The following is a 20,322-nucleotide window of genomic DNA, read 5'->3' on the forward strand; positions in this document are numbered from 1 at the left end:
AGACATTGGAGAAGGTAGGGCGAATGCTCTGTTAATTTCTCATTAACTGTGTTTAGTTATGTGATGTACGCATTCTGGAAGCGCTGGTCAAATTGAGTACGTTGCTAACTCGACCCCTTTTTCAGCTGTGAGAACCTGACGCAGTTGCAGGATCGCTGTTTTCTGTACTGGCCTTTGCTGGAAAAGCTACTGTTTTGTTGGCTCTTCATAAAACAATAATCCCCTTGACGATCGGTAGGTATTTATGCATGCATACATTAGGATGGGAGAGAACGTACTCGGTTACTAACGTAACCTCGGTTCCCTTAGATACGGAACAAGTACTGCGTCGTTCGTCTTATTAATTATTATTAATTATTAATAAGACAAGACGCAGATACTCATAAGACAGGACGGCCCAGACAACAGGGACTGAAACACTGTAGTCATCCTCCCAAGCCCATAAACTAGGGCACCAGTGGGGCCTAGGGTGCATATAGAGGGCACAGAACATAGTTACACCCGGACGTGGTCGGGGGCGTAATGGAAAACCATAAGCTGGACACAGCAGGGAGGCTCATGCAGAAAGGACCTGCGTCTGAAGCGCAGGGACATCTAGATTATAAAACCTGACAAATGTAGATGGTGAGGCCCAGCCGGCCGCCACACAGATGTCAGCAATGGAAACTCCACAAGACCACGCCCACGAGGAGGCCATACCGCTCGTGGAATGCGCTCTTACCCCAAGAGCGCATCCCCCAAGGGGCATTGAAGGCCTAAGGAGAAGTAAGCGAGTGCTATAGCGTTGACTATCCATCTGGAAAGCCTGGGCTTCGTGACCGGAAGACCTTTAGTGCTGCCACCGAAGCAAACAAAAGCTGTTCTGCCTGACGAAAAGAGGCAGAATGGTCAATGTAAGTCCTCAGGGCCCTGACAGGACAGAGTAGGTTCAACTCCTGATCATCCCGAGAAGGAGGAAGAGCGGAGAGAATGACCATCTGCGCCCTAAAGGGGGTAGATAAGACTTTCGGGACATATCCATGTCTTAGTTTCAGGACGACTTTGGAGTCGTTAGGCCCGAATTCAAGACACGAGGGGCTCACAGAGAGCCCCTGTAAATCTCCCACACACTTAACCGATGCTAAAGCTAGCGGTAGGGCAGTTTTCAGAGACAGGGGCCTTAAGTCAGCAGTCTGGATTGGTTCAAAGTGAGGACCTTTAAGGCCTCTAAGAACCACAGAAAGGTCCCAGGTACACTCTAAAAAATGCTGGGTTAAAAACAACCCAATTTTTGGGTGAGATTTTGGCAACCCAGCGCTGGGTCAAAAAGGGACGAACCCAGCGCTGGGTTGTTTTTTGTAACCTAAATTTTGGTGTAAAATGACTACATTGCAGTATTTAAATTAACCCAAATGGGTTTTTAATTAAACCCAGAAATATTAGACATTATAAAAATCACTTGTACACACAGAATGACTAACAAAAGGTAAAAATTCATTAAAAACAAGAACAAGGGCAAACGTGGTCAAAAGTAACAACATGCATGTGAGATGAAAATCAGAAAAGAATTGCAAATCAACAGCCACACAGTTATACAGATAAATTAAATTGTTTTTCACATTTCAGTGAACAGTGATGAATATAAATGACCAAATAAGACTGCAAAAAAAAAAATATTATCCACCGCCAACAAAAACACTACACTATAAAATTATTCACTGGTTTCAACTTTAAGTAATTGTATTAAATATTGCAATAATTTATTCAAGCAAACAAAGGTAACAAGTTAATTTCCAAAGTTCACTCAATTTCAAACTTATAACTATAAATCCATAACCTTAAGTTGTTTACAAAACTACTTGGTAATAATTATCTAAAATCTCTATTGTTGCCTAAAATATGGAGCTATATTATAAGAGTTTTACTAACTAACACAAGTTAACATGACTAAAGGTTTTTTTTTTTTTTTTTTTTTTTTTGTTTTTTTTACAAACATGACTGAACACAAATGTACCACAACATTAACACTGACATTATAACATTTGTTAGTTATAGAGTTCTCTGAGGCAAGTATACATGTGAAAGAATGTGAGTTTGAATGAGTGTGTGAATTCCTCCACTAAACAACAATGAACAAGCATTGAACATTTGTCAGATTATATGCTAAAAGTTCGTTGAGTCCATGAATACATACAGAACATGCATCACTGCCAATTTTCATGACCTCCTTAGTATAACTGATGTCCAGTCATGAAGAAGCTCCATCAGCTCAGCAAAGGCACGCAACATCCCTTAAATAGTCCAGAACAATCTTCTCCTTTAAAAGCACGGTCACATCAGTGATCTTCATTGGGGAAGGTCATTCTCCTTTTTGACCAGTATTCATCCCTGTCATCACCTGTTCATCATTGGGTTAAAAGGAGGAAAAAGAAAATTACTAAGGAACACAAAACAAATTCCTAAAACATTTGAAGGTTAAAACTGAGTAATTTCCAGACAGGTGCATCCACATCAGTAAGGGTAGGTCAATAGTCTGTTTAATCACTTCAAACACTTAATGTAGTTGTTTAATGTATCTTCTACCACAGCACACTAGAATGCTACAATGGCAGCACCAGTGAGTGCATTTAATTAGATTATTATTGACCGACACAAATGATTCATGATTCAAAAATTGAGCTGGGCGATATGGCCAAAAATATTGTCACAATACTTTTTTCCATATCATACGATAGCGATATTTATCACGATAATCCAATACCATTAATGGGGAAGGAAATTCTACATATTTGTTAGAACTTGAGAACAAATGCAAACAATTTATTTACAGTTAAACTCCACAGAGTAAGTTGCCTTTTAATTTAGGGCCCCATTCTGTTTTCCATTATATTTTTCTGGATTCTATGTTTTATGATTTAAAGGGTTAGTTCACCCAAAAATGAAAATAATGTCATTAATTACTCACCCTCATGTCGTTCTACACCCGTAAGACCTTCATTCATCTTCCGAACACAAATTAAGATATTTTGATTAAATCCGATGGCTCAGTGAGGCCTGCATTCAAAAGCAATGGTACTTCCTCTCTCAAGATCCATAAAGGTACTTTTGATAGGAGATCCGAGTCACTGATTCGATTCGTAAAGCTCCGAAGCAGTGTTTTGAAATCAGCCATCACTATATTGTTGAAAAGTCGTTATTTTGTTTTTTTGGCACACAAAAAGTATTCTTGCCGCTTTATAATATTAAGGTAGAACTACTGAACTCACATGAACTGATTTAAATATGTTTTTAGTACCTTTATGGATCTTGAGAGAGGAAGTACCATTGCTTTTGAATGCAGGACTCATCGGATTTAATCAAAATATCTTAATTTGTGTTCTGAAGATGAACGAAGGCCTTACGGGTGTAGAACGACATGAGGGTGAGTAATTAATGACATTATTTTCATTTTTGGGTGAACTAACCCTTTAATTTAGGGGCCAGTGGCTCCCTACACAGCATGCAGTGTGGAGTCCAGTGAGATGTTTTTCTGTCATTATGAAGCTTAACAGTTAACATGCCAAAAAAATATTTAAATAAAAATATAAATTACTACTTTTTTTTTGTTGAAGTATTAAAACAGACATGACATACCTCACACATTCTGATGAACTTGGAGGGCTGCTCTTTAAAGTATTAGTTCACCCAAAAAAGAAAATTTACTCTCCCTCATGTCGTTCCAAAACCGTAAGACTTTTGCTAATCTTTGAAACACAAATGAAGATATTTTTAATATTCTCTCAATTTTTTGTCCATAAATTGCAAGTCTGGGAGTCCAACATTTTCAAATTTTCTGAACAGACATGATTGCTTTTTATGATATGAACAGATATAATTTAGGATTTTATTCATATATAAATATTGGTATGGATTACTACAATAACTTTGCATTTGTGAAGCCTAAAAATACTGATTATCTAGACTGTAAATGGATAAAAATAAATAAATAAAAAAGATGAGAATATTAAATTTATCTTCATTTGTGTTCCATAGATGGACAAAATCTTTGGGTTTGGAAAAACATGAGGTTGGGTAAATGGTGACAATTTTTGTTTTTGTGTGAACTATTCCTTTAAGAAAGGGAGACCAAGGAGAAGGGCTCCTCTCCACAGTTGGTTTGAGTTCTGCAATGAATAACACGGACATCAGTTATTTTAAAAAATGTCAAGAAGTCACACTGTTGCTGCATAAACATTTTAAGTAACGTTAAACAGGCAGAAGACAACAGAAACATTCATTTTCTAAAAATAAACTCACATAAACTCAAAAGAATGAAGCTCTCCTTAGGTCTCTGGCTTGATCTACAAAAACAAACATGGTTTTATCAAAAAAACAACTGATAACGACGTGGAATTTTAAACTTACCATAAATCGTCTTTCCCTCTCTTCTGAAGAAGCTGAGAAGATCGCGCATCCTCGCACAGCAGTCGCCTGTCGTTTAACGTTACTCCCGGCGCGGGCCAAATGAACACACAAAGCGCAACAAGTCTGAAATATTACATGCAAAACATTAATTTTAACAATTATCGCTTCAACACCATCAAAATAAACCAACCTTTATTACATATCGCAGTTTCATTTCCTTAAGGAAAACTATAGGTAACACTTGAGTAATTATGCATTTCATGATCACGTTGAGTGTAAAAAAAAAAAAAAAAGGCAATTGCTCACATCTCAGACACTTTAATGTTGATTAGTAATTCATTAGTAATTCTTTAAAATTTGTCATAGTTACATATTATTTATTAATGATGCCAGTCTCATTCTGTAATTATTGATTAGCTAATAAGGAACTATCTTTGTACTAAATTCGATATTACTTACTGATTAGTTAAGCTTGTTTCTATATTAGTTAATAGTAGTAGCTGAAGTGTTAAAGTAGTACTACTCATTAGTCCTGCATTACTTCCTGCATAGTTACTTATTAATGACGGACCATTATTCTAAAGTGTTACCGAATTCTGCTCTTTTTGGATCGTTTATACATGCTAACTGTGACAATATCCTATATTTCTCATTCATTCTTTTATCATGTGCTGATATAACACTGTTTAAAGAAATATATTTCATGAGTTGTGAAAACGTCTCGGGTTACTTGTGTAACCCTGGTTCCCTGAATAGGGAACGAGACGCTACGTCATATGACGTTATGGGAACCTTCTGCGTGATTGCGTCGTGAAGCACTCTTGTATCTAACCAATGATGAGACGAGACGTCAGAGGCGGGTGACGTCACGGACCAGGAAACTATAAAGCATACCCAGAACAAAGAACGCTAGCTTCTGGATTATGGCTGAAGCAAGACGCTCACAGGTATGCCAGGGATACGGCAACGCGACGTAGCGTCTCGTTCCCTATTCAGGGAACCAGGGTTACACAAGTAACCCGAGACGTTCCCTTTCATGGGAACTGACGACGCTACGTCATATGACGTTATGGGAACACTGTCCCAACTACGCCGTAGAACCAAGTACCTGTCTGTTATCTTGTAGACAGAACTGACGACCCCAGAGTGGAGCCTATATCCAGGTTATAAAACCTAATAAATGTGTGCTGGGATGACCATCCAGCTGAATCACATGTGTCATTAATGGATACTCCTGACATTAAGGCCTTTGAGGCCGCCATACCCCTAGTAGAGTGGACACGGACAGCTAATGGAGATGGCTGTCCGGTCGCCTCATAAGCAAGTGAGATAGCCTCGACCACCCACTTGCTCATTCTCTGCTTAGATGCTGGGCCTCCTTTCTTAGGAGACCCGTAACACACAAGCAATTGATCTTTTTTACTCCACAGGGCAGCTCTGTGGACATATGCATCTAAAGCCCTCACTGGGCAGAGCAGATTGAGTTTCTCCTGATCCGAAGTTGTAAATGTAGGAGGATAGAAGGCCTGAAGTACGATGGGACCCGGGACGTTGGTGGGGACCTAAGCACATAGCCTGGTCTAGTGTGCAGGAACGCTTTGACCATTCCAGGTGCGAATTCCAAACACAAAGGAGCAACTGAAAGTGCTTGAAGATCTCCTATTCTTTTAAGAGATGAAATAGCCAGTAGAAATACGGTATTTAGGGTGAGGAGTTTCTCTGAAACTTCCTCTAGTGGTTCGAAGGGAGCCTCAGCTAACCCTTCTAATACCACGGCCAAGTCCCAGGCCGGAGTCCTTGTACGTACTGAAGGCCTCAGCCTCAGAGTACCACGGAGGAAGCGTATAAAAAAGGGGGGTCTCGACCTACCGAGGAATCCCCCAGAGGAGCATGGCCGAAATGGTCGCAACATAAACCTTCAAGGTTGAAGGGGATAAAAACATCCGAGAAATTGCTAATAGAAGAGTGGACAGGGTCCACATTGCTTTGTCTACACCAAGTAGAGAACAGTTTTCATTTATACGCATACAACTTCCTCGTGGAGGGAGCTCTGGAGTGGAGTATGGTCTCCACAACCTCAGTTGGGAGACCAGCATCTATGAGCCTGGCCCCCTCAGAGGCCAGGCCCACAGTCTCCGTAGTTCTGGGCGTGGATGAATTATCATGCCGCCCGCTTGAGACAGGAGGTCCTGCCTGAGAGGAAGCTCCATCAGGGAGCCATCTAGAAGTGACAGTAGGTCTGAGAACCATATTTTGGTTGGCCAGTACGGGGCTATCAATATTAGACTGACCCCTTCCTGGCGTACTTTCTCCAGAACTCCCGGGAGCAGAGCGAACAGGGAAATGCATACAGACGCAGCCTCGGCCACGTCTATACCATGGCATCCAGACCCAATGGTGCTGGATGAGATAGGGAGAACCACAGTGGACACTGGGTTGATTCCCCTGAAGCAAATAGGTCGACTTCCGCTCGACCAAAGTTTTCCAAAGTGAGCTCCACCACCTCAGGGTGGAGTCTCCATTCCCCGGGCCTCGGCCCCTGCCTCGACAGGGCGTCTGCTCCCACGTTTGATGCCCTGGGATATAAGCTGTTCTCAGTGAGAGGAGCTTCCCATGGGCCCACAGGAGGATCCAACGGGCCAATTGCATAGTTGGCGAGACCGCAGACCCCCCTGATGGTTGATATGAGACCACCGACATGTTGTCCGTGTGGACCAACATGTGATGGGCCCTCAGGTCTGGGAGGAAGTATTTTACTGCAAGAAATACCGCCATCATTTCCAGCCGATTTATGTGCCAGGAACTCTGATGGTCCTCCCAGAGACCCTGAGCTGAGCGACCACTCATGATCGCCCCCCAGCCCGTGAGGGAAGCATCCGTCGTAAGCATTACGCGACGACAAGGACCCACCAACACAGGTACCTGGGACAGAAACCAAGGCTTTTTCCACACGACCAGAGCACGAAGGCATCGCCGCGTGACTTTGATCGTGCAAAAAGGATTTCCCCTCGGAGAAACCCCTTGGTCCTGAGCCACCACTGCAAGGGTCTCATGTGCAGCAGGCCAAAAGGTATCCCGTTGGACGCAGCTGCCATGAGACCCAACAGTCTTTGAAACTGTTTAACAGTGAGTGACTGGCCTAGTTTCACCCCATTCACGGCATTAAGAATGGAACTCACACGAGCAGGAGACAGATGTGCCTGCATCGTGGTGGAGTCCCAAACTACCCCTAAGTAGTTGGTAATTTGAGCCGGAACCAGCACACTTTTCTTGGCATTGAGCCTCAGCACAAGCCTCTTCATGTGTGACAGAACAACATCTCGATGTTGAACTGCCAGATGTTCTGTTTGAGCTATAATCAACCAGTCGTCGATATAGTTCAGTACGCGGATGCCCTGGAGTCTCAGTGGAGCCAGAGCTGCATCCACGCACTTCGTAAATGTGCGGGGTGATAAGGCCAAAGGGAAGAACCCTGTACAGGTAAGCTTTGCCCCCGAAAGCAAACCTGTGGAACTTCCTGTGTTGAGGATGGATGGATACATGAATGTAAGCATCTTTCAGGTCTATCGCAACAAACCAGTCCTCGGACCTGATCTGTGGGATAATCCTCCATCCTTCTTTGGAACAATGAAGCACTGGTTATAAAACCCTGACAGCTTGCTGGGAGGAGATCCCCTTCTATAGCTCCTTTTTGCAAGAGCGTCATAACCTCTTGTTCCATTACCAGAGACTGCTCGGGGGCCACCACTGTGGGAAGGACCCCAATAAACTGGGGCGGGCGAGACCCGAATTTGTAACCCTTTTCTATTGTGAGCAGCACCCATTTTGAAATATTTGGGAGAAGTTTCCATTCTGCCAGAAAATTTACTAAGGGAACCAGTCTCTCGAGACTGGCCTCTGGTGTTTTTTGAGCACTTAATTCGGCGCCCTGAAACGGCGGACCGGCAAGGAACAGCCGAATCAAGTGATGACCGGCCCTCCTCGGAGGGTCAGTGGAGACCGCTGCGCCCTGAAGCACACTGGCTGGCAGGGTTAGCAGAACGGCCCCCTGAGGGCGCCAAAAAGGGATGGGTACCAAGTATTTTAATACCCGACCCTCTCTGGAGGGGGCTGCCCTCCAATGTCCCTCGCCACTGGCATCAGGACCTCTTCGAAGCCTTCTTGGTGATAATTACAGTCCGCAGATCTGTGTTACCCCACAAAGACTTCAGCTGTGTCGCCTGTCCCTGTCCCCAAGCTTTCTGCGGGGGAGCACGGGTGGCGACACTTTCTTTGGATGAACGGTCAGACCAGTGCCCTGAAACGGCGAGCCGGCAGGGAACATCTGAACTGACCGCTCTACAACCCTCCTCTTTCTTGGAGGAACACTGGAAACCACTGCGCCCTGAAGCACACGAGGTGGCAGGGTTGGCAGAACGGTCTCCTTTATTTTCTTTTAAATTCCTCAGAATTTAATGCATTTTAATGTATTCAATATTTCATCTAATCCTCAAATTAAATGCAGCCAGATTTTTTTGAACAGGCTGAATATATTTAGAATACAAAAGAATTATAGCTCGTAATAATTCGCAAGGTATTTTAGGGAAAGAGAGAAAGGGAGACTCCCGTCTACTCAGCTCCCTCCAAATATAAATACATATATATATAATATATATATATATATATATATATATAAAATTACGGACACGTGATCTATGCGCAGCCTCGGCAAACGCGAGACCCGAGCCGTATATTCTCTCTTGCAGACTTAATCTACGCGCTGCCTCGGCGACGCGAGATCCGAGCTATATATTCTTTAATGAAAACTCAATCCACGCGCTGCCTCGGCAAGCGCGAGATCCGAGCCTTGCGTTAGACTTTTATTCCCTCGAGAATAAAGCCAACAGGAGTGGAGCTAAAAAACTCCCGCTAGTGCATGCTTCTCTTCGGGACATTTTGATGAACGAACACTGCTCACTGTCAGTTGTGAGCTGACGTGCATGCTCCACTCCCAGCAAACAACACATAAACCACGTGTATCCCCACTCGCTTTATAGTGTAGCACAGGGGGAAACGCGATTCAAACTGCTGTTCACTATTGATTTGTTATAAACGTGTGATTTTGAAACACGAAATGTGTATGAGGTGGCGAGTCCTCAGATCGATATCACAATTTCCACCTCCTCAGAGCTGGACATGTGAAATACCGGTGCCTCAATCCGGGGGAAGAAACCGCAGAGCGTGCTTCCACCTGGGAGACGGCACTGAACCTGGCAGGTAAGGGCAGAGAAAGGGCGGCGCCCGTCTCTAACCACTCTGTCAGATCCAATTGTGAACCCCACGAATGGAGCCTCCGCTCTGCCTCAGCAGAAGCGGGACCCGATCCGCGGGGAACACAGGAACACAGTGTCCTGAGAGTGAGTTTTTTACAATGCGCACAGACAGCTCCCTCAAGAGCTGCCTGGGCATGCTCAACTCCCATTCAACTGCTGTTTTTCGCCATAATACGTGTCTTTTTTATATATAAATATATGGATTGGTGTGAGATACTCTTGTCCTCAGACGAAGAGATTGTGACTCGTTTATGTAATAAGACAAACAACACCAAATAAGACACACGATAACACAGAGCGCTTGCTGAAGACAACAGAAGCTAGCGTTCTTTGTTCTGGGTATGCTTTATAGTTTCCTGGTCCGTGACGTCACCCGCCTCTGACGTCTCGTCTCATCATTGGTTAGATACAAGAGTGCTTCACGACGCAATCATGCAGAAGGTTCCCATAACGTCATATGACGTAGCGTCGTCAGTTCCCATGAAAGGGAACTGCTACATTCCTCCAAAGCACAAGAGTACATGATTTAAATAGAGAGAGTCACTTTGCATTGTCACACATGCTTCAGTGCTCTGAGAGTGTTTATAGTGCTGTGAGTTTAACACTTCATGACTGAGAGCAGAACAGAACACAATCTTCATCATCACACAAGACAAAAGAACAACAATGAACAAAATCACCTTCTTCATCTGGACTCTCACACTGTTTGCTCAAGGTTTGTAGTAAAATAGTCATAATGATTAATAATTCCTTTAAAATATATTATATATAAATTATTCTCTTGAAATATTAAATGTTTATAATTTTAGATAAGAATTTTTAGAATTTATAATTTTATTTTTATTTTTTTCTCTCAGAGTGTAGAGGACAGTACACTGTAACTCAGAGTCCATCAATAACAGCTCAACCAGGACAAGAAGTCAGAATAAACTGTAAAACCAGCAGTAGAGTGAATGGTGGTTATCGTTTAGCCTGGTACTTACAGAAACCTGGAGAAGCTCCTAAACTCCTCATATATGAAGCAACAAGCCGTTATACTGGAACTCCATCTAGATTCAGTGGCAGTGGATCTGGCAGTGATTTCACTCTGACCATCAGTGGAGTCCAGACTGAAGATACAGGAGATTATTACTGTCAGAGTGAACACTGTCCTAGTAGCTGTGTGTTCACACAGTGATAAAGAGTGGTACAAAAACCTCGGTCAGTCAGACGTCACAGTGATGCACTGATACAGCTGAGAGATACTGCAGCTGCTGATGGAGGATCACAAACAACACAGTGGTACATCAAACCTTTCAAAAACATTACTATTATTATTTATTTATTTTATATTATTACTATTATTATTATTATTATTATTATTTTATTTTTATTTTTTTGATGTACTAAGCATGTAGCACATTCTTTATATTATATAAATGTTAGTGGTGGTTGGCCCTCCAAAACTTGCCACTACAATGTAATCTAACTGCAGGAAACCTTTTTTACTCGATGGCCTCCTCCTTCACCAAATCAAAACTGCAGTGCCGACCTAATCCAACAGTGAATTTAGCTGACAAAGTCAATATAGTGGAATAAAAACAACACCTAGTCTCTTTCACTGCAACTTCAAAGGAAGCAGGACAATGTTGTCGAAACTAGCACTGGATACCTGAGGTAATTTTATATTACACTGTTTGCTAGCCTGGTATTAGGATCTCGTTTTTTGACTTCAAACAGTGGTGGCTTTTTCTGGACCTCTGCGATTAAATTCTCCACAAAGTCGTCTGCCATTTTAAATGCGCGAGCCCTTGAATTAGAACGGATTCTGATTGGCTGTCAGTGTTTTATCATTCAATGGCTGGAAAAAAATATATTTCTGTAAGTGATCTTAATTATATCGTTTCTGTATATCGTTATAGCTGTGGTGTGGACAGTGCTATTCCTTTATATTTAGAACTATTTTTAGAACTTTATCGTTATCTTTATAGTTATCGTTCTTGGTGTGGTCCTGTTCGCCAGCATCAGGGGAATCTTTTTCTTTTTTTTTTCTTTCTGAAGTGGAAGATTCACCTGGGCCTCACCATCAGGGGTGGCTGCATAGACTGAGTCTGACGCTGAGATTTCTGCTGTGTTTGCCCGGGCTGCTGCAAACATTGTGCTCATGTGGACCCTCCACCCTGCACTGAGCGTTCTGCCCAGAGGTGCATGAGGAGCTCAAAGTTGTGGAAGGCATCTTTTACTGCCAGCTCCACCCTCACTACCCTCTGTGTTGGGGCAGTCAGGGAATACTCTGATGTTATCCAGGTCGAGTGATTGCATCTGTGCCAACAGAACGATTGAGACTCCCATCTAAAGCCTGTCAGTTCACGTCGTCCCTGATAACAAGAACTTAATGCTGTTGGACAGGCTGTCTCTGCTGTACATGCCACGGACATGAACGAGGATAGTCCCGACCCAGCACACATGCAGGAACTATGCTCATCAACCGATTTATAAATAATTAGTAATCATCAATAATTAATAATCATAAACTTTGAGGTAAGATTAGTTTACACACATCAGAAGCCCTACTCTCTCATTCCTGCATAGAAAGACACGTGTGCAAATTCAATGGTTAAAAGCAGCACTTTAAAGGAAAATTCACTAATCACACTGATGCACATTATGACAGAAACCCTTAACAATGTTCTAACATCATAAATACAGCGATTATGATATAAAGAGACAGTAAAGCAAATACAGGATAAATGTGCAACAGCAAAATGAGGGGAGTGCGCTGTGATTGGCTGATGGTGGAGCCTGGCGTGTCTGTGACAATACCAAAATCTATTTAAAATACATTTATTTCAAACTAAGTATCCTTCAAATCCGTTAACATATTTATTAACATATCATTTAGAACTTACTGATATAAAATTATAATTAAACTCTATTTGGAGTATTTATTTATTGCACAATGCGCATTTCTTAAAGCAGTGGTTGATTATGATTTGACTTTTTATCTTTAGTTAGTGTGTAATGTTGCTGTTTGAGCATAAACAACATCTGCAAAGTTACGATGCTCAAAGTTCAAAGCAAAGGGAGATATTTTCTTTTAAAGAATTCTGTTTAAGGACTACAACAAACGGCTGGTAGGGACTACAACGAGCTTCTTCCTGGATTGGTAACATCTCTAACCCTACAATTTACATAAACCCCGCCCTGAGAACACACAAGAAAGGGGGCGAGGCCATGTTATTGCAATACAGTACATAACACAAATGCAATAGCATGTCATAAAAGCAAGGTGATAACATGACAAGTTATAACCGTAATTAAACTAAACTTTACCTGTTCTGACTTCATGCAGCACACATTCTCTGGCTCTTTAGGATCTTACAAAATTAAGTACACCCCTCACATGTCAGCAACCATTTTAGTATATCTTCTCAAGGGACAATACTATAGAAATGAAACTTGGATATATTTTAGAGTAGTCAATGTGCTGCTTGTATGGGAGTACAGATTTACTGTCCTCTGAAAATAACTCAACATACAGCCATTATTGTCTAAATAGCTGGCAACAAAAGTGAGTACACCCTAAGTGATAACAGTTGTATGTTGTTTAACCATGCAAAGCCACATGTCCTATTCATCATGTTCATGTTTTTATCTGCTTGACAGGACCATACAAATGTGTGTATCTTGTATTAGAGCAGTTAAAAATTGGTGCTTTGAGTACAATTCTCTCATACTGATCACTAGATGTTCAACATGGCACCTCATGGCAAAGAACTCTCTGAGGATTTGAGAATTAGAATTGTTGCTCTCCACAAAGATGGCCTAGGCTATAAGAAGATCGGTAACACCCTGAAACTGAGTTACAGCACAACGGCCAGGGTCATAGAGAGAAGTTTTCCAAGACGGGTTCCACTTGGAACAGGCCACAGAAGTTGAATCAAAGAAGTTGAGACCTTGTGCTGTGCGTCAGGTGCAGAAGCTGGCTTCAAAAAACAGATGCACGAGTGCTGCCAGCATTGCATTAGAGGTTGCAGAAGCGGAAGGTCAGCTTGTCAGTGTTCAGACCATACGCCGCACACTGCAACAAGACAGTTTGCATGGCCGTCGTCCCAGAAGGAAGCCTCTTCTGAAGCTGGCTCACAAGACAGCCCGCAAACAGTTTGCTGAAGACAACCTGTCCAAGAGCATGAATTACTGGAACCATGTCCTGTGGTCTGATGAGACTAAGATAAACTTGTTTGACTCAGATGGTGTCTAGTATGTGTGGCGACGCCCTGGTGAGGAGTACCAAGAAAACTGTGTCTTGCCTACGGTCAAGCATGGTGATGGTAGCATCATGGTCTGGGGCTGCATGATTGCTGTTGGTACTGGGGAGCTACAGTTCATTGAGGGAAACATGGATCTCAACATGTACTGTGACATTCTGAAGCAGAACATGATGCCCTCCCTTCAGAAACTGGGCTGAACGGCATGATAATGACCCCAAACACACCGCCAAGACGACAACTGCCTTGCTGAGGAAGCTGAAGGTGAAGGTGATGGAGTGGCCAAGTATATCTCCAGAACCCTATTGAGCACCCGTGGGGCATCCTCAAGCAGAAGGTGGAGAAGTGCCATGTGTCTAACATCCAGCAGCTCCATAATGTCATTATGGAGGAGTGGAAGAGGATCCCAGCAACAACCTGTGCAGCTCTGGTGAATTCCATGCCCAAGAGGATTAATGCAGTGCTAAATAACAATGATGCTCACACAAAATATTGACACTTTGGACAGAGTTTTGACATGTTCACTTAGAGTGTACTTACTTTTGTTGCCAGTTATTTAGACAATAATGGCTGTATGTTGAGTTATTTTCAGAGGACAGTAAATCTGTACTGCTATACAAGCTGCACATTGTCTACTCACTTGAGAACATATAATAAAATGGTTGATAAAATGTGAGGGGTGTACTCACTTTTGTGAGATACTGTGTATATATATATATATATATATATTTAAAAATGAGTTTTCTAAAAACGTTATCCTGTGTGTACAGGCCAGTTTTTGTTGTACGTGTAGAAGTTTTTCTGCTGTGATTTACGTGCATGATGTGGATTCATCAAGCCGCGCTGATGGAAAAGAAAGATGGCGAGTCCCCCAGACTGAATTTGGATCTTCAACTTCTTATCTTCTCATCCACTTCTTATCTATCATCACTTTTAAACTCTGATGGATTGAGGTATATTTTTCTGCAGTAATTTGCATACTAATATATTAATATAATTAATAAAACATTTTATTTCTCTGAATTTTTTTATCTCTGCCTCTTTTTTTTTTCACATATAAAAGTTTTACTAGAAGGGTAAATATGCCAAAAAGATTTTTTTTTTTTCTATGGACTGTCTGGGTTACATTATTTTTTGCATTATCATTATTTTTCTGTAACTCTGACTGCATGTGCTGAAAAAAAAAAAGAGAAATAATATTTCATAAAAAACTTTAAAATTGCCAGAGAAGTAAGATAACACCAGTGACAAAAACATGGTACATGCGGTCTTTAAATAAATGCACAAAAAAAAAAAAAAAAAATCATTAAGCTGTCATTTATGTGTATTCATAAAGTCAAAGGGTAATCTAATAGGCCACATTAAGTTTAAATGTTAAAAAAAAAAAGAAATACCAAATACCAAAAGTGGACGTTTCTGTAGAATGACCCTACAACTGGGTGATCACAGAATGAGTAGCAGTAGACTGTTCTGTCACGCACAGACAGCCCAATCATTCTCTCTCGCGCGCACTGTCTCTCTTTCCTTGCGCGCGATCCCAGTTCTCTCGGACAGCGCGCGATCAGTTCTCATTGAGCCTGAATGATCAAATGCACACATAGTTGTCAAAATGTCCATCGTATGGAGTATCTCACGTAAATACAGTCGGTTATGGCTTAAGTGGACGTAAACAGGTGGGTGAAAACAGGATATGTGTCAGTATATTAAATATTACATCCATGGATTCGGTCTTAAAGGGACAGTAGCCTAATTAAATATTTGTCTATCATTAATGTTAATAAAACAACATGTTAAATACATTTATACATGGTAAATAAACCCACTGTAAACAAGTTAATTTAATTTGTATCTCTATCGTATTTGTTGTATTGTTTGTAATTTGTTTGTGTGTGTATATATATATATATATATATATATATATATATATATATAGTGAAATAAAAATATGGTCATATTGGCCACCCCTTGCTCACCCGTCCCATATTCCACCATGAGAAATCTGGTCACCCTACGCTCACATAGTTCACACGAACTCAAAAACTTGCGTACACGAGCTGAGACCTGACACGAGATTTGATCGTATCCACCGCTCACATCCATATTGATAAATACCAGACGTGTTTAGCTGTATATGTAAAAAAATGTTGTATTGCATCAGCGTTTTGTCCAGACGGATCCGGCATCTTGGCACCCTTGTGTTTTTGTGTGAACAGCCAATCCGTATATTTAGTGAAACAATGATGTCATCCCCCCACGTCTCGACCCTAGTCAGACATCGCTACGTCACGTAACAGCAACAACAACAACAATAGCGGATTACATGCTTGTGTTCGTGCTTGATAACTAAGTTTTAAGCGCAGCTTTGAGTCAAGAATTGTTTTACTCTTAAGTCAATTCTTGATAAATACGGCCCTGTTCTGTTTCAGTTAATTCTCTTCCTCTGTGTATTTAAACCCTGAGTTCTCCTCTGTTCTTCATCTTCTACTGAAGTAATGTTTGTTTCATTAAAGGTATCTTCATTGTGCATTCTGCTCTTTTTGGATCGTTTATACATGTGACAATATCCTATATTTCTCATTCATTCTTTTATCATGTGCTGATATAACACTGTTTAAAGAAATATATTTCATGAGTTGTGAAAACGGCTACATTCCTCCAAAGCACAAGAGAACATGATTTAAATAGAGAGAGTCACTTTGCATTGTCACACATGCTTCAGTGCTCTGAGAGTGTTTATAGTGCTGTGAGTTTAACACTTCATGACTGAGAGCAGAACAGAACACAATCTTCATCATCACACAAGACAAAAGAACAACAATGAACAAAATCACCTTCTTCATCTGGACATTGATCTGTATATCAGGTATACAGTGAAACTCTGACTTGCTTATAACTAAAAATACTAAAGTTTTATATTTTATGAATATGACATCTATTTCTAATATGACACATGATTTTTCTATTTTCTTGATGTACTTTTAATTTAAATCCTATTCATTTCTCTTTCAGGCTCCAGTGGACAGATCACAGTTACTCAAACTCCTGTAGTTCATACAGTCACACCAGGAGAAACTGTTGTGATGAGATGCAGCGCCAGCACTCCTTTAACAGGCTGTAGCACACCCTGTCTGTCCTGGTACTTACAGAAACCTGGAGAAGCTCCTAAACTCCTGATTTATAGAGTGAACAGCCTCCAGTCAGGAACTCCATCTAGATTCAGTGGCAGTGGATCCAGAACTGATTTCACTCTGACCATCAGTGGAGTCCAGACTGAAGATACCGGAGATTACTACTGTCAGAGTTACCACAGCAGTGGTGGTGTGTTCACACAGTGATAAAGAGTGGTACAAAAACCTCGGTCAGTCAGACGTCACAGTGATGCACTGATACAGCTGAGAGATACTGCAGCTGCTGATGGAGGATCACAAACAACACAATGGTGTATCAAACCTTTCAGAAACTTTATTTATTATGATGTATTTAATAAACATGTAACATACAATCTTATATCCCTTATACTAAACTGGACTAAAATCTGGAGAATATGTGAGTGGTGCTCGTACCTGCAAAACTTTACACTACAATATTATCTGTATTATTTACTGTAGGAAAGTCAATCCCTTTAATTGGACTTCCATACTTCACCACTAGAGGGTCACATGTCTTTTACATAACTGAGGTCTACACACCTTTCCTTTAAGACTGTGGCTGCATCCAAAATTACATTCTTCACGTTCTCTATATAGTAGGTCAAAAACAGTATGTTACAACAGAAGTATGTCTGAATTCACAGTCTGAATGTTTCTATGATAAAGTCTGTATGGTGTCCTGGTGGCCTGTAAACAGTAGCCAGCACAAATGTCAAACAGGATCGTACGCTAGACAACGTTACATAAAGCACCATCACTTCGAATTAATTATATTTGAAAGACTTCTGAGTAATACTGAAGATAATGACAACATGGCAGATGTAGTACGTCCAGATTACATTCATACACACTCATACTATACAGAACATACTTTTTTAGCGATCGTGAAGTAATTGATCAAAATAAGTGCCTACTGAAGAGAGTATGTGATTTCAGATTAAGATTACTTTGTCACACTACATGATATATGTGGAAGTGTCAGTGAAGTTCACATGATGGTTGATTCATTTATTCATTTATGTTTATGATGGGAAATGTTTAATATCTGTAACAGTTTAACAGAAGGATTGTTCATATTTGTGTCTAATTTACATAATTTGTCATTGTTTCAGACCACACTCACCCTCATTCATTCATACAAACACAACTGCTCACAGACGTGACCTGTTTTCTGAATCCAGCGTATCATTAATAGTTTTGTGGATTGAACTCTTGGAGCTCTTACTCTCTAACCGAGTCAAGGACGATCTCAGCAGTCCAGAGGCTTCAGACACTGACAGTGTTTCATTATAAACTGATGAACATGAACAAACCTCATCTCTCCATTAGTCCAACTCTTCTGACTCATTTCAGAGAATAAAGTGTGGACAGTGAAACTCATATTTGATCATCAGGTGATTCTGTTCCTCTCAGAATAGAGCAGCTCCATCAGCAGATGTTCAGCGTCCTCACAGGAGCTTCATGTTACTGGAATCCACTGCTTCTCTTGTTTCTGGAGATACACTGGGAAAGTTCAATAAGACCTTGTTATTACTAAAAGGAACAATAAATAAATAAACCCATTTCACATTTTAAAAAGTTTGATGTTGAAGAAACAGTCGTGTCTGACTCAAATAATTACTGGAGATCAGGTTATAAATGGAGATGAAGCAGTCGCAGGTTTAGTGTTTGTTAACAGCGGGGTTTGTCGCCCACATTACAGTAAGGATGTGTTTGTTTCTGCTAGATGCAGTTGTGTTTTACCACAATACAGGACAATGAACTGTTTATCTGTTTCATATCCTTTTCTTCCTTTTTCTTCTCTTGTCCCTTGTAATACACACCAAAGTTCAGGAAAACCTGCATTATCCCAAAGCGACTGTGGAAATTACTGAAGCACATCTGATAAAAACTTGCTGAGATACACATGATCATTCATTCATTCAACTTTTTTTGTTTGTAATTTTTGGAGTTTGAAAGTGTGATTTTAATATGACCACACCACAACCATGAATGTTGGAGAATTATTTTCTGAAGAAAGTTAGGGATGAATAGGGAGAGGATGAAGGGGAAGGGAAAGGGATGATAGTCAGGTTGATCTGAGTGATTAGGACCCCGATACAACCTGGAAAGGAAGAGAAGAGGGGATGATAAGGATGGTTGAATGGATGAGAGAGAGGGAGGGGAAGGGAGGGTTCAAGAGAACAAGACAAACAGTACTGTAGGATTTGAGAAGTCAGGTGATTGGTTGAGGCGCGGCCCCGCTCCCGAACCTCAGCTAACTAGTTAACTCCCTTAAAGTTCATAGATATTTGTAACAGTTCATTGTTGTGGGAAGAAGGAGGGTGGGAACCGGCAAACGTTCAACATTACTTTAATACAAAATAAACAAATACAAAACGAAAGTAAAATGAACAAACACAAACATAAATAAAGCATAACATAAAGTCCAGGCCTGGTCCTCTCTCATCCTTCACTGTCGTCGCTCCTCCGTGAGAGATACGAGATCGGTGCAGTGTGAAGGTGACGCTCCTTAGCAATCAGTCCACCGGCCTGGTGCTGTTCTCTCACGGCTCTCGCCCCGCCCTGCTTGTCACAATATTTTTCTGATATAGTAAATAGTATGTATGTAAATTTCACATTATGTAGCAGAGACTTGGTCACATGATTCCTCATAAATTTCTCAGTGCTGATGATAAATAAACCAATCACAGTTGTGTTATTAAAGCCAGAGTCAAACTGTCAGTCAAACTGGTCACATGACTGAATGTGGACACAGAGATGGACGTTCATCTGCACATCCTCAGCATTACAATAGTGCGTTACTCCCTAAAAAAGTAACTAATTGTGGAAAGTAATGCATTACATTACTTTTGTGTTACTTTTTCTCACCTGGGCTGGGCTTGCTTGTTTTTAATAACAACAAAAAAGTTTCATTTCACACCAAAAGTGAAATGAATAAGCCTCAGGCTGAAGGAAATGCAAATTCCCAGCTGTACAGTAGAGGGCGCAGCTCAGACAAACCTTTAGGCTGTGCTGCCATTCTGGATTGCAGAAGAATAGGATGCAGGAGAAGAAAGTTCAACACTCTTACTTCAGCAAAAAAAATTAAAAATAAATACATTTCAATATTGCATTTCACTGTTTTTATTCATTTTGAGGAATACTGACTCTGATTTTGTGTAAGTGAGAAGAGTAAATGCATATTCACATTTAGTCTATACAATAACCATCATTCACACACAACACCTC

The 20,322-nt window shown here is 41.0% G+C and overlaps 1 long non-coding RNA gene across 1 annotated transcript; it reads left to right on the forward strand.

Moving 5' to 3' along the window:
* The first annotated feature begins 16,597 nt into the window (after positions 1-16,597).
* On the forward strand, positions 16,598-18,879 carry LOC127506586 (uncharacterized). Its single transcript, XR_007928054.1, has 3 exons — positions 16,598-16,805; positions 16,952-17,381; positions 18,204-18,879. It is a non-coding gene; the product is annotated as an uncharacterized LOC127506586 (long non-coding RNA).
* Positions 18,880-20,322: the final 1,443 nt, after the last annotated feature.

The sequence above is a fragment of the Ctenopharyngodon idella genome, chromosome 24, assembly GCF_019924925.1.
Source record: "Ctenopharyngodon idella isolate HZGC_01 chromosome 24, HZGC01, whole genome shotgun sequence".
NCBI classification, from domain to species: Eukaryota; Metazoa; Chordata; class Actinopteri; order Cypriniformes; family Xenocyprididae; genus Ctenopharyngodon; species Ctenopharyngodon idella.